This window comes from Ambystoma mexicanum, chromosome 13 (genome assembly GCF_040938575.1).
Source record: "Ambystoma mexicanum isolate Mex_15411 chromosome 13, UKY_AmexF1_1, whole genome shotgun sequence".
In the NCBI taxonomy this organism is placed as follows: Eukaryota; Metazoa; Chordata; class Amphibia; order Caudata; family Ambystomatidae; genus Ambystoma; species Ambystoma mexicanum.
The window spans coordinates 315,667,712-315,681,310 of record NC_090938.1 but is presented as its reverse complement, the minus strand read 5'-3'; the positions used below and the strand labels follow the sequence as shown (position 1 = coordinate 315,681,310).

Here is a 13,599-nt window from a genome sequence, read left to right as displayed (position 1 = left end):
GCTGGTTTCATCCCTGGGTAGTGCAGCGACTCGAACCTTCCTCCACAACGAGAGCCTCTCTTCCTCGGTTGGACCCCTCGACCTGCAGGAACAACCACCACCGCAGGAGCCACTTCTCCATGTTTAAGGTACATTGTTCCACCAGGCTGCCCTTTCTCTGTGGTAGCCCGAAAGGTGTTTTAAATCCTTGAACTACTTGTGGGGTCGGTCACCCTCTCTCTTAACATTGTCTTTCGCCTTGCATCTACCTCTTCAAAAGTTTTCTACTAAAGACTTGACTGCAGCTACAAGAACATTTTTGCTCCTAAACTCTTGGTCCTGTACCACTGACTCTGGCTCAGGCCTATTGACTCTGGCTGATTTCTTAGATCTGCTCTCACTAGATCAGTTTTCAATGAGAAATGTGTTGATGCACCTAAATCTTCTAAACCCCTCTTCCTTCCTACTGTTTTAACTTGTGGAGTGCCATTTTGCTCAGTTTTCATTTACTTGTCTTTTGGTTAAAGTGTTACTGTGCATCACTTGTTCACAAAACGTCAGGGAAGTGTTGCTAAGGGGTGTCTGAAGATATTTCAGTTTAACTTGTACTTTCCCTCGCTTTCGTTGAATTTGTAGAGTGCCATTTGTAGGTGGTTTTCACTGTGCCGTTTTGCTCAATTGAATAGGGAGTTGTATATGCTTTTCTTTTGACTAAACTTAACTTACTTTATTAGCTGTGATCTATGTGTTGACTTAGAAGTGTATAAAATAAATATATATTCTCTTTTTAATACAAAACTTTGGTCAGTGTTTCCTTGCTCCATAGTACTGTACTACCTATTGTGTCAACCCTGAATACTGCTCATCTCCCTCTTGAGATGAGTCAGACTGCTCAGCCACAGCTACCAACTAAATCTTTGTGGTACAGACTGATACCAAAGGGGATTTATTGCTCTCACCTGTAGTCCTAATCTGGGGTAGTGCTCCCTAAGGGAACTGCCCTGGATTCTGCCTAACACCAGTTCCGTTCGTGGGAGGGATCGGTGGGAGGGGGGGCTCTTGCCCTCGCTGGAGATCTTTGTTGGATTTTCTCCCCTGGCGGGTCCTTCCTCCATATGGTTTTCCCGTTTCCCTCGCCACGGTTCCTTTGTGTGCTCGGAGTCTCGTCAGTCACGTTGGCCTCTCGTTCCTATTGGCTTGCGCTACTGTTGTTCTCCTCGATCTGAATGATGATCTGCATGCCCATTCGGGTCTCCGCTAGGGTCCCACATCGAGTCATGAATCTGCTAATTGTTATGCGGCCTGGGGGGTGGGGAGACGGGAGCAGCTCTCACAAACGTCTGCCCGCCTCAGCCGCCATCTTGGAATCCCAGAGTTTGGCTTTTAAGACACAAAATGATTAAGCCATTTAGCGAGGAAAATGTGTGCTGATGTCATGACCCATAGAACTTGTCCCTTCTGGATCTCCTGGTCCTTATCGCGCCGGGGCTTGTATTCCTTGTTACTCCCAACATGGCCGCAACAAGCGACTTGCCTCACACCAGCTTTCACGTCGCACGCGGCACGTCCTATCCAATTGGCCACGCCCCTGCGGCCCCGCGCGTCTCAACGCTATCATTAGGTAGTGACTTGACGTGTGTGTGCTGTTCGGCGAATCCTCTATCCAAGATTCCGATTCCCTTCCTTCTTCCTTCTCCCTTTCCCTTTTTTCGACTCCTGGAATCCCCATTCTTAGCGATCGCTACCTACTTTCCTGGACATCCTGGAACAGCGGCCTTCCCGGAACTCTGAACGCGCTCTGCAGCCGGACGAGACTCGAGCGAGTCTATACAAGACCCGATCCGTCCACAAGAGGAATCCTCCCGCGGAACAGAGCAAGAAGCGATCCCAGGTGAGACGGGGGGAGATTTACGACAGCTGAACTGACTAAAATCTCTAAATGGATACTGCTAATGCTATTAAGAGCAAGTAGGGCTGTGATTATATTCTACCTACTAGACTCGTGGTCATCTTTATTGTCCTTTTACTTTGCACCTTCCACTTTGGTTCGTTTATCTTGTTTGCTTTGTACTGAATTTTTATTGGGCTATGTTTTAACACTATACTGTCGATGCATCTTTGTTTTAACTGTATGAACTTTTATGGTTTACATGCCAAATAAAGTTTTATTGATTGATAATTCTCAAGACGGAGAAGAAAATGTATTTCCTACCCACACAGTCAATAACTTCAAAGGTAGTAGTCCGTTCTGCCCAAATATTGATGTTTTTAAAATGTTTCGTAAATATCTTCCTTCTAGAGCCCTTCGCTCCTCTGCCTCAAGCTCCCTCAGGGTCAGTCGCTTCTCCAAGCAATGAGTTTGGTGGTAGATCTCTTTCCTCAGCTCGGCCTCCCTCTGGAACAACCTCCCTTCCTCTCATACTTGTGGAGAACCATCTCCAGTTCCGGGAAGCACCTCAAGACCTTCCTCTTTGCTTCTGCCTTCTCTCTTCCTCTCCCCTGCTGAATTCCTGGTTGAAATAGAAACTGCACTTGTCACCTGGTTATCCTCTGATCTCGGGCCCAGGTCCCTTCCCCGCAAGTTGCACTCCTGCCCTGATTGGCCCCCTGGCAACACTTGCACTCTGGGTCGGTTTCTGTATCCCTACAGTCCCCTACCAGCACTTGACACTTGAGGTGTGCACTTACCCTTGCACTTGCCACCAGGTGGCCTCCCTTTTTATTTATATGTTTTTATTTGTTTTATTTGTTCTACTGTGCGATCCCATGTACTGCACTGCCCCCTCTCCTTTCCCCTCACACTTTCCCCCTCCCCTGTACTTGCACAATCTTAATGTCATCTGGCCTAGTAAGACTGTTGTCTATCTTCCCTCTGCTCCCCCTCCCTTGCCTCCTAGCGCCTTGAAACACTTGTGTATACGCGTGTTATAAATGCCATATCATATCAAAGCGTACTTTTTGCAGGGCTAGGAGGATAGATAGCTATGGGGCAAGGCGTTTGTCTTGGAAGCAAGACAACACCTAGCAAAAGAGGTTAAAATCCTGGGTCTCGCGCTTAGGAATCGTCTCCGATATTCAGCATGTTATAAAAGAACAATTATAATTATTAGTAATCTTATATCCACCTGTGGTTTTATGTTAGTGGTCAATCACAGACACAAAGATTGTGTGGATTATTCATTCTGAACCCCATCAGGAGGAATACTCACCTGTTCAACTGACAGACAGGTGAACAGGACATCCTTGACCATTTAGACATTTTTCTAACTTGTATACAAGTGTCCTTAAGACTGCAGTTCAGGAATATTTTGATTATGTTCAAGTAAAAATTGTGAATTAATCACTAATGGACTCGGAACTGCACACCAAAAATGAGGGCATGGGGGGGGCGCTGTTGTGTGCCGACTAAGATGGCCGCCTAGGTAACGAGCAGCACTGCAAACAGAATCCTGAAGATAAAATCCTGCGGAACTGAGCTTTCCCGGTGGTCGGAACAAGCAGAACGTTGAACCGGAAAGTTAGAGGAGTTAATGTTGTTTTTCCGGAGTGAAAACGCTGCATGGATCATTGAATACGGCAGGTGGGAACATTGCGCGCCTTCCAGAGAGGTTAACGGCCCATATCACGTACACCAACAACCCCTGTATCCTGCCCACCCTAAGCTGTGGCACGACCCGGCGTGTGCTCCGGCCCAACAGAGCGGAAAGGTGTGGACCCCCAAGCAGCACAGGACCGCCAGACACCGGGCCATGCAAGGAAGCCACTGTGCGGATGCCGGTATGGATGCGGCGGCAGCGGTCCTCAACACAAGCCAGCGCAAGAGATACGTGCTGGGCACAACGCACTGGTACTCACGGCTGGCTCCCAGGCAGACATCCATATGCCAGCAGCGCCTGAGCTGTGAGCTGAGGAACACACTACAATAAACAAGGTACGGAGCGATGGGAGGAAGGAAGGGACAGCCGCAACGAGCAGTCCTGTGAGCACTGCACAGGCATCCAGCAAATATACAGCTGCACAAGCCACAAGTTATTAAAAGAACCCTTCCACCCGTCCGGAGCAGTACTAGACTAGCAGAAGAGTCAACTCAGACACCCCATCCCTCTGGGCAATCCACGGGGGCGACACCCCACAGAGAAACACTCCCGCCAGCCACGGAAGCCCTGGGGGACTGGCACGGAGCAGACAGGGCGGGGAAGCCGTGACTACCATCCGAAGCTGCTGGGAGCTCCTGGCGGCAACGACCCAGTGCCTGCATAGCCTGGAGGCGGCGCACCAGGGGCTCCGACGACAGAGGGAGAGCCGCATCAAGAGGTGGAAGGACCCGGCAGTGAATCCTCCCCCGCCCACATGGCAGAGAGCCCTGTGGCTAAGACAGAAGGTGACTGAGCGGCAGCCCAGCGGAGGCAGCACAGTAGCAGTGGAGGGGCTCTGGAAGCGGAATGGTGAGCCGCCATCCCAGCTGGACCCACCCAGCAAGGTGAGAGCTTTGAGGGCCCCGGGAGGGGCTCAAACATCAGCAACCGACGCCTTGCATAGCCTCAAGCAGGCCGCTCCGGTCTCCTCCACGGCCCCACGGAGAGGGCGGCCAAGAAACGAGGGGTGAGGCCGACATACCAACACCATTGCGGACACAGCAGGTGGGAGTGATCTCCCGGGCTAAGCCTGCCACGTAGCGCACCAGCGCCAACACCACAGAACGCCCCATACAGCGGAGAGGGCCACCACTGAGGTTGTGGGACAAGAGGCAGGAGCCCGGCTAGCCCTCCGGATCCAGCCACGCATTTCATCAAGCCTTGGTCAGTGAGGCTGGTCCCACTTAGAAGGGAACAGTGCCCCTACCCGGACTTCCTCTCGTTGGGGTTCTAACTTCAGCAGCCCAACCCGGCAGTATACCGCCGCAAAGGAGGCGAGTTCTACGGGGCTTTCCGGACACTGCTGGGGTGCCAGGCGCCACCCCGGCCCACCCCCATGGTGCGCTGGGCTTGGCCCCTGTCCTGCGGTGCCCAGCCACGGTCCGGGGCGGAGGGCCGTTCCCCACAGGGTAGGATCTGCCTAAGTGAAACTTTTTTCAATACCCTGCTATTGTGTCCCCCTGGGAGTGGTCACTTTGGATACCTTGTGGACCAGCCTGCCAGAGCACGACCCTTAAGATACCTGGCAGAGGCCTTTGGCTGAATCTGCTGCATACCCCCTTCATTGCTGTCGCCCACATTGGCCCTCACGCACCGCCCTATAATCCACCAGGAACTCTATGTTCAGAGACCTTTCCTACTACTGGCTCCATATGTCAGAGGTACTTCTAAATAGCCTTGCTGAGCGCATAAGCGAACTTCTCAAGGTCTGCGAGCCTCTACTCCCGTCATCTCTAGCCGCTCACCAGGCACACATCGCTGTTAGTTCTCCTGCAGTCCACAAGCTAACCCCCCAACCGGGGCAATTAAACAGGCGGGGGTACACCGCCAAGGATCTCCGTGCGTGGGGACACCCGACCACAGCCATCTCACCCCCCCCTTGGGGGTGGTCACCCCGCCTTCTGGTCTGGAATTCCACCTTACTGGGCTCTGTCTCTATACCGCACGATCAAGCTACAGCAGAAGAAACAATCTCTTTGGGGAAGCATCTGTGAGCAAGATGACATGGCCTACGCTCAGTCCTCTCCCAGTGACAGTATCATTGCGATGCCCCTAATTGGCTGAACAAGGGGGAACGGACAACCAGACGGCCCGGTCCACGGTTATAAGCAACAGGACAAGCTACAACCCAATGATTCGCCGGGGTATGATACTTGGCCCCCACATGATCCACTGAATCGCGACACTGCATGCTGCAAGCCCACCCAGGGGGAGATAGGACACTCTGCCAGCACTTGCTCCCCACCGCCCGGTGGACCACCTTCAACGACAGCCTATGTCCTACATCTACCTGAGCAGACGGCACCGACACCAAAATGGCCAAACACAAAGGTCCAAAATCTGTGGTCATAGCGAACTTATTGCAACTGAGGGAGAAATCCAAGCAGCAGGACACCCCCCCCCCCCCACTCAACCCAACCCTCCTCGCCCTCTAGACACCAGGGACAATGGGCCACGAAAGACGACATCCAATCCCTGCTAGCCGACATCAAGGTCGAGTTCCACAATTGTATGGCAGAGGTCACAACTAAGATAGAGGGCCTGGAGAACCGCGTGGAGGAGGTAGAACACAGGGTTGGTGACACAGAAGACCAAGTCCTGGAATACTCAGGGAAGATTGCAGAGCTGCAACAGAAACTCCAGTCTCTGGAGGATAACTCTGGCAGCATGCAGCACAAGCAGGAGGATCTGCAAAACAGAGCCTGCAGGAACAACATCCGCATCAGAGGGGTCCCCTCCTCCATCCCGGACCGAGCCCTTCCTGCCTATGTTGGGGATCTCTTCCAGACCCTCCTCCCGGACTGTGATAAAGCATTGCTCGTACTGGACCGCACCCATAGATTACGAGGTCGCAGAAACACCCCGACATCCGCCTCCCCGGAGGTGCTCACCAGAGTCCACTTTTACAGCACAAAACAAGAAATCATGGTGGCGAGCCGCTCTCAAGGTGACCTTACATACCAGGGAGCCACAATTCAGCTTTTTCAAGACCCTGCCGCCCCCACAATCCAACGGCGGAGAGCCCTCCGGCCGCTAACAACTTTCTTGCAGGATCGGAAAATCAAATATCGATGGCTCTACCCGGCCTCGCTCCAGTTCGCATGCGAGGGTCAGACAAGGGTGATCCACGCTCTCGAAGAAGCCAGCGGCATCATAGGGGGCGAACCCTCTACCCCCAAGGAGGATTCCTCCACCTCCCCGTCGCACCATATACGGAGCTAGACACCGAAGCCTCAGCACAGCCGCTGGATGAAAGTCCCGAACGGAGGGAAACCCCCCGCCACACACGAAAGGTAACTGACCATTGTCTCTGCGTGCCGGAACTCGCACTCTCGGCATCCGGATGCACCACGTAATGCTCCAGCTGAGTAGATGGACAACCACTCTGGCCCGAGGCCTCTCAGGCCTCAACTTGTTAATTTTTGGTTCGACTTTGTTTGCCGGGCTGGGACTCCGCCCCCCCCAACCCATCTGGTTGTGGGCCCACCAGTTCCGGCCCCCCAACTTACCAGGCCACGTTGGGCCTTAGTTGGTTTACTGTTAAAACTTGGTTACAGCGGACCTGCAATTACAACCCTCCTCTGGAAGTCTCCCACCAGTGACCGAGTAGCCCTCCACGACTGCCTGTCTGACCGCTGAAGGCGACCAGCACTCTCCCCCCCACACACCAAGCTTTTCTTTGTTCCCATGAATGTCTGGGGCTTCAACTCCCCAATAAAACGCGAGTCCATCCTTCGCCGCCTACAGGATCTCCAAGCCTTGGTAGCGTTCCTCCAGGAAACGCACCTCCTGGCGGAGGACTTCCTGAGGCTACGATGCCGGGCATTCCCAACTAAATACCTGGCCTCGGGACCCAGCAAAAAAGGAGGCACTGCGATTCTCCTAGCAAGGGGTACCCCCTTTAAAGAGAAAGGGACTTTGTGGAGCCCAGACCGCAGATTTGTGGCGATTAAGGGGGATCTCTATGGCCAGCTCCACACACTGATCGCGGTCTATGCGCCAAATGATGGCCAGGAGACCACCTTTGCAGAGCTGGAGTCATCTCTTCTCCCCTTCCTCGAGGGCCAGGTCATCCTAGGCGGGGACTTCAATAGGGTCCCCAACCCCCAGCTGGATAGAACGGGCACGCCATCACCCAGAGATTTCAAGATTACCCTGAGCCTTTGCCACCTGTTCAGAAGCCTGGGCCTGGTAGACACCTGGAAGGTCCTTCACCCGGACACAACAGAATACTCCTTCTCCCATGTCCACCGCTCATCATCCCAAATTGACTTGATCCTAGCAAGCCCACAGCTCCTACAATTCACAGATGAAGTGATAATTGGCACAAGGGCTCTGTCTGACCACTCCCCGATCCTCCTCACCGCAAGGGTCTTTGACCCGGACCCTCCTGAAAGGCGCTGATGGTCCCTTTACGAGCCAATGTTACACGACATGGCGGTCCGTGATTCTATATCCAAAGCGATCAAATGCTATTTCATAGAGAACCCCCCTGACCTCACCTCTACAGCTACGAGATGGGAGGCCATGAAGGCCGTAATCAGAGGAGAATTAATGGGCCAGGCAGCGGCATGCAGGAAGAGGCAGGCCGCAAGAAGGGATAAGCTTGAAAAGGAGATGGCGGAGGCAGACGCGATCCTGAAGGGAAAATGGTTGCCCAAAGCAGTCAAACTGGTGAGGCTGGCCCACACAAAACTGGAAGCTCATTATGCCGAGGACATGGCGCAGTCCCTGATTAGGACGAAACAGTGCTATTACGTAAACGGCAATAAAGCCAACGGGTACCTAGTGAGCAAACTAGCCAGAACCTGCCGACGAAACCATATCATCGCTGTGAAAGACCCGAAGGGCAGAATCCGATATGGAGAAGAAGCTAAACTCCAAATAGCAGTGGCCCATCTAGCTAGCACTCTGTCCTCCGCCCCCCACCCACTGGTTCTCCAGGAACAATTTATAGCAGACGCCAATCTGCTGCGGCTCTCCGAAACAGTCAAAACTGCCCTTGAGGCCCCAATCACAGCCGATGAAGTAGAAGAAACCCTCAAATCCCTGAGCACCAGGGCCAGACGGATTACCGCCTAAATTCTACAAACTTTTTCGCCCCTTGCTTCTAAATTCACTGACAGAGCTTTTCAACTCCTTCCGAGATACAGGTTCCATAACCCCATCCATGCAAGAATCCACCACAATCATGCTCCTGAAGCCAGGCAAAGATCCAATGGAATGCTAATCGTACAGGCCAATATCATTTCTCAATGTGGACGCAAACGCACATTCAAAGGTCCTGGCGAACAGGCTGGCCCAGGTCCTACCATCTATCATAGACCAAGACCAGGTGGGATTCATCAGAGGCAGGGGCACTGTGGACAACATTCGCCAAGCACTTAACCTCATCGATGTGGTGATCCAAGACCAACAGGGACTGGCAGTCCTGACCCTGGACGCCACCAAAGCCTTTGAGAGGGTGGACTGGAACTTTATGTGGCTCACATTGGAGGCATTCCGATTTGGTCCCCTATTCCAAAGGATGCTGCAAACAAACTACAAAGCCCCGAAAACATCATTACGGCTTAACCAAAAAACCTCCACCCTGATCCCTCTCTCCTGAAAAACACGACAGGGCTGCCCGCTTTCCCCACTTATCTTTGCTCTGGTCATGGAACCTTTCGCCCAAAGGACACAAGCCAATGACAAAATCTCTGGGCTGGACATAAACGGGCAGCAGTTCAAAATATCACTGTATGCCGATGACATGATGCTGTCCATCACCAACTGCTAGACCTCACTGCCCTCCGTTCTTACCGAATTGGAGGCGTTCAAACAAGTAGCAGGATTCCAGGTCGGAAGCACTGAGAATCAACCTGGATGGCCCACTCATAACCACCCTTCAGATGCTCTGCCCGTTTAAGATGGAACTCCGACTCTTCGGACTACCTGGGGATACGCCTCACAGCACACCCCAAAAAACTCTATGCAGCCAATTATCCCCCCCCCCCCTATTCAGGGAGCTGGAGAACGATCTGCAACGCTAGGACAGCCAGGAAATCTCCTTGTTGGGGCGAGTCACAGCATGCAAAATAAACGTACTCCCCAGATTGCTATACCTGTGCTCTGCGCTCCCGGTCCCCCCACCGAAACAGGCCCTGGAGCAACTACAGAAGAAGCTCACAAAATTTGCCTGGAAAGGAAGTAGAGCCAGAATACCAATGAAAGTCATGACAGGGGCGGCTAAATGGGGCTGCCTAGGTCTACCCCAACTCACAAATTATTTCCTGGCAGCTCAACTGGCCAGCACCTCCGCCTGGGTGGAACAGGAGTCCGAGATGGGCCCGGATTGAACAAGATAAGTCACAGCCGCAGCTACACTCCCTACTGCACATCCTGGAGGCCCTCCGGAACCGCGGACCACAAATGCTCCTAACCACCAAGGCGACCCTAGAGGCATGGACTTGGGCCAGGCGAAGGAAAAAGCTGCCCAAAGGTTTGGGCCCGCTCTCCCAGATCATCTGGAACCCAGACTTCTCCCCAGGTATGGAGGCGATCAACTTCAGCCGATGGACCGCAGGAGGCCTTCGATCCCTCTCGCAACTCTACGAGGACAGCTCTCCGCTCAGCTTCGAAGAATGCAAAAGTCGCCTACAGATATTGGAGAAGGAAAGGTTCACATATGCCCAACTACGCCACTGGATCTCGCAACCAGCGGTCTGCCCAGGTGTGACACGAGACCTGCACTCCTTGAACACGCACTGGAGGAAAGCCCACAAAACGGGCGGATCACTACCGTCTCCTTCAAGAAGACATATTACAGGTCAGACCCCCATACATGGCCGGATGGGAGACAGACCTGGGACACCCCATCAAGGACCAGACATGGGTGGAGATATGGACAAGATAAACTCGGCCTCCAGATGTGTCCGAATAAAGAGTGCTCCCTTAAGCTCCTCCACCGCTGGTACCTCTCCCCGGCCCGCTTACACCATTGCAACCCGTCCATAGACCCAAGCTGCTGGAGACGCTGTGGGGAACGGGGATCCGTCTTCCATATGTGGTGGAGTTGCCCGACAGTGCAGGCCTTCTGGAGGGAGATTATACAATCCATTGAAGACATCACACAACGAAAGCTGCCAATGGATCCAGAGGTGATCCTCCTAGGGGTGGCGAAGCCAGACTCCTACCCTAAGACAGGACGCACCGCTAAACTGCTGACACAGCTACTGTTAGCAGCCAAGATTACAGTAGCACGTAAATGGAACACACAAGAAGGCCTCATACTGCCCCTTTGGTGGATAAAAGTCTGGGAAATACTAGTGGCCGAGCAAAAGAGGGGGCACTCCATCGATTCACCGACTTCTGATACTTGGAGTATCATAGCAGATTCCCAGCACTGACTTTACAGCTGTTAGGAAAGATTTCATAATTGTAGGTAATTTTCCTTCCATGTGGCAACCCCTAAACTTTTTGCTGTTGTTTTTCACCTTGTTCTCGACTTTGCCAGAGAAGTGCAGCCTTCTGCCGCACTCCTCTGGGCTTTCGCTCCATTCTTACGGGGAAACTGACATGCCCCTAAGACAGTCAGTACCGGGAAACGCTGCTTTCCGTAGTTTCTTTTATCATGTTGCGGCTTTCGTGCAACATGACACAAGAGGGCACTGTAAGCTAAGTTACTGCTCTCTTGGGTCTCTAGCCTTCTACAGGCCCTAGATACTCTTTTAGGATTGTAACTGATCAGTGCAAGTGATTCACGGACGGGAATGGTGGCAGCGATCGTTTCTTGTGTTTTGAGCTCCTTTTGGCGTTTTAAGCGCATTTCTCGCGCTTAACCCAAAATGGTGGCCTGGCTCCCAAAATGGCCAGACCACGAGGCTCCTTTGTCCTGTCCGCTGACCGTCTTGCTCCCTTCACCTTCCCCAGGTGAGCCGACCCGGGGCCTTCCTTATTTGGGCATGTACTTTCCCGCGAAACACGGATGCTTTCGCGGGCTTCTACATGCCTGGTGTGTGCCTCCAGGATGTGGGCTGGGATGTCTGGTCCCAATACACATCCTGGGTGCCAGAGAGTCTAGAGTGGTGTGAATGCCTGGGACCACCGTGGTCCGTGATAGGTCCACGAATGGTGTGAGTGTTGATGAGCGGATCTCCCATTGGGTCCCCTCCGTGGCGCGAAGGGAACCGCGGATAAGAGGGGGCTGGAAACACCACTACCATGTTGATCTCCTGAGTTCTCACGAACGAAGGAATACAGGAGCCAAGTATCCTGCAACCAAGAGGCTGAACCGAGGAATCGCTGGTGACCCGCTGAAGGACTGCTCCTCTGCACTGCTGTCGCCTTGTGAATCCCTTTTCACCTTTGATCGAACCAGAAGGCCTGTACTGGTACTTCGACCCTTGGAATAGCGGGAACAGCTATTCTCGGCATCTTCACCATCTCCTGCCCGTAAGCCTTCGGAAGCGTCTCTCGGCCGTCCAGCAGACTGACCAGCCTACACAGGAGTCTTGCTCTGTAACCGCCGCCAGGTTGTGTAGTATTTCGAGTCCTTGTCACTCTCACACAATTCGTACACTTGGCGTTCCCAGGTCTGAAGTGAGTAGTGTACATTTGGCTCAGATACACACGGCCGCTCCGTTGCCCTGCTGTGGTAACAAACTGTGCGGGTTCACTTCGTTTGGGACGTCTTTTACTCAACTCTGCTGCTGCAGACTCAACATGACGACGAGACGTCCCCTGCTCTCCTGAACCTGCCAGCGACTGAAACTGATGCGGAGAAGCCTGGGTCTGCTTGCATCGGGGACCGGTGAGTAGCATAGCTAGGAACTGGTCGCCCTCCTGCAGGAGCCCATAGCTTTTCCCAGCTGTGTCAAAACAGCACGCCTTTCCGTACTCGCGCTCTGCTTCTGCCCACAGTGGAGGCTGCGCTTGAGTCGCGGAACTCTGTTCTTCTTCATTTGGGCACTAAACTGAACTGCCTGATTGCCCTCGAAGAGACTCCCCTTTTGCCCGTTGGCACAAGCGTGTGCAGGTACTTTTGAGCACAAGGCTCCACTCTTCGTAGGGCTCGGACTTCCTTTTAGTTAGGTGCCTCTGAAGGCGGACTGGGTCTAAGCATTATTTCGCGCTGCCTGTTTTCCTTCCCTTTTAGGTGGACTACACATTTCGTGCATCTAACGCTTGAGACTTGTTTGTATTTGTATATATATTGTATTGTATGGTATGTGTTGGTTTACTAGAATTGTATTGTGATTTCTCGCTACGGTCATTGTTTTAAAGGCCTAGGAATAAATGTGTATATATTTTTAATATAACACCTGTTTGGAGTAGTTTGTAAGTGTCCTTGCTTTGCGTGCTCATTGCGGGCTTTCAGTCACCCTCACCCCTCTTGAGACCTAGTCTTGACCGCCGCGATCGCTACCCTGATTGGTCTGGCTTGTCCAGAGGTTACCCTGTTCCAAGTAATTAGGTTGGCATTCTGAACTTCTGCGCCACCAGGACAGAGTTCAGAAATCCGTCTTAACAGCCGCCATGCCTGGTGACAAACATTTTGGGACCCCAGAACCCTGACAGATCTCCAGACAGGCAGAGCACCATAGACATGGGGGGGTGGTATGATGGGAGCCACCGAGGGGGAGCATAGAACTTATTTGATGCACATCGCCAATAACGGGAGCTGTTCCATTTTGAATATCATGTTTGTTATGATGTAACCAACATAAATAAAAGTTGTTTAAAAAAAAAAATGAGGGCATAGATTAGAGTTTTCTCCCTGATTACGGTCTAAATTAAGTTGTACAGACAGAAACATGTTGGGGAACTATCACATGTGAAGTTTCATATGCAAAAGAAAAGAAAGTTACTTACCCCCGGTAACGTTTTTTTCGACTGGATGTTCCTCCCACGTATTCCTCATCCTTGACACTTGTTGTCCAGCTTCTGCTGCTTCAGAAATAAAAAAAATTTGGGCAGCGGGTGCTGCGCGTCAATGGCTTTGGGA

At 52.5% G+C, this 13,599-nt stretch overlaps 1 protein-coding gene across 11 annotated transcripts in view; it reads right to left on the bottom strand.

Annotated features, from left to right (window-relative positions):
* The window catches only part of SDR39U1 (short chain dehydrogenase/reductase family 39U member 1), a 2,065,420-nt gene that overhangs the window by 1,238,730 nt on the left and 813,091 nt on the right, over positions 1-13,599 (bottom strand). The gene's annotated exons all lie outside the window — the stretch shown is intronic.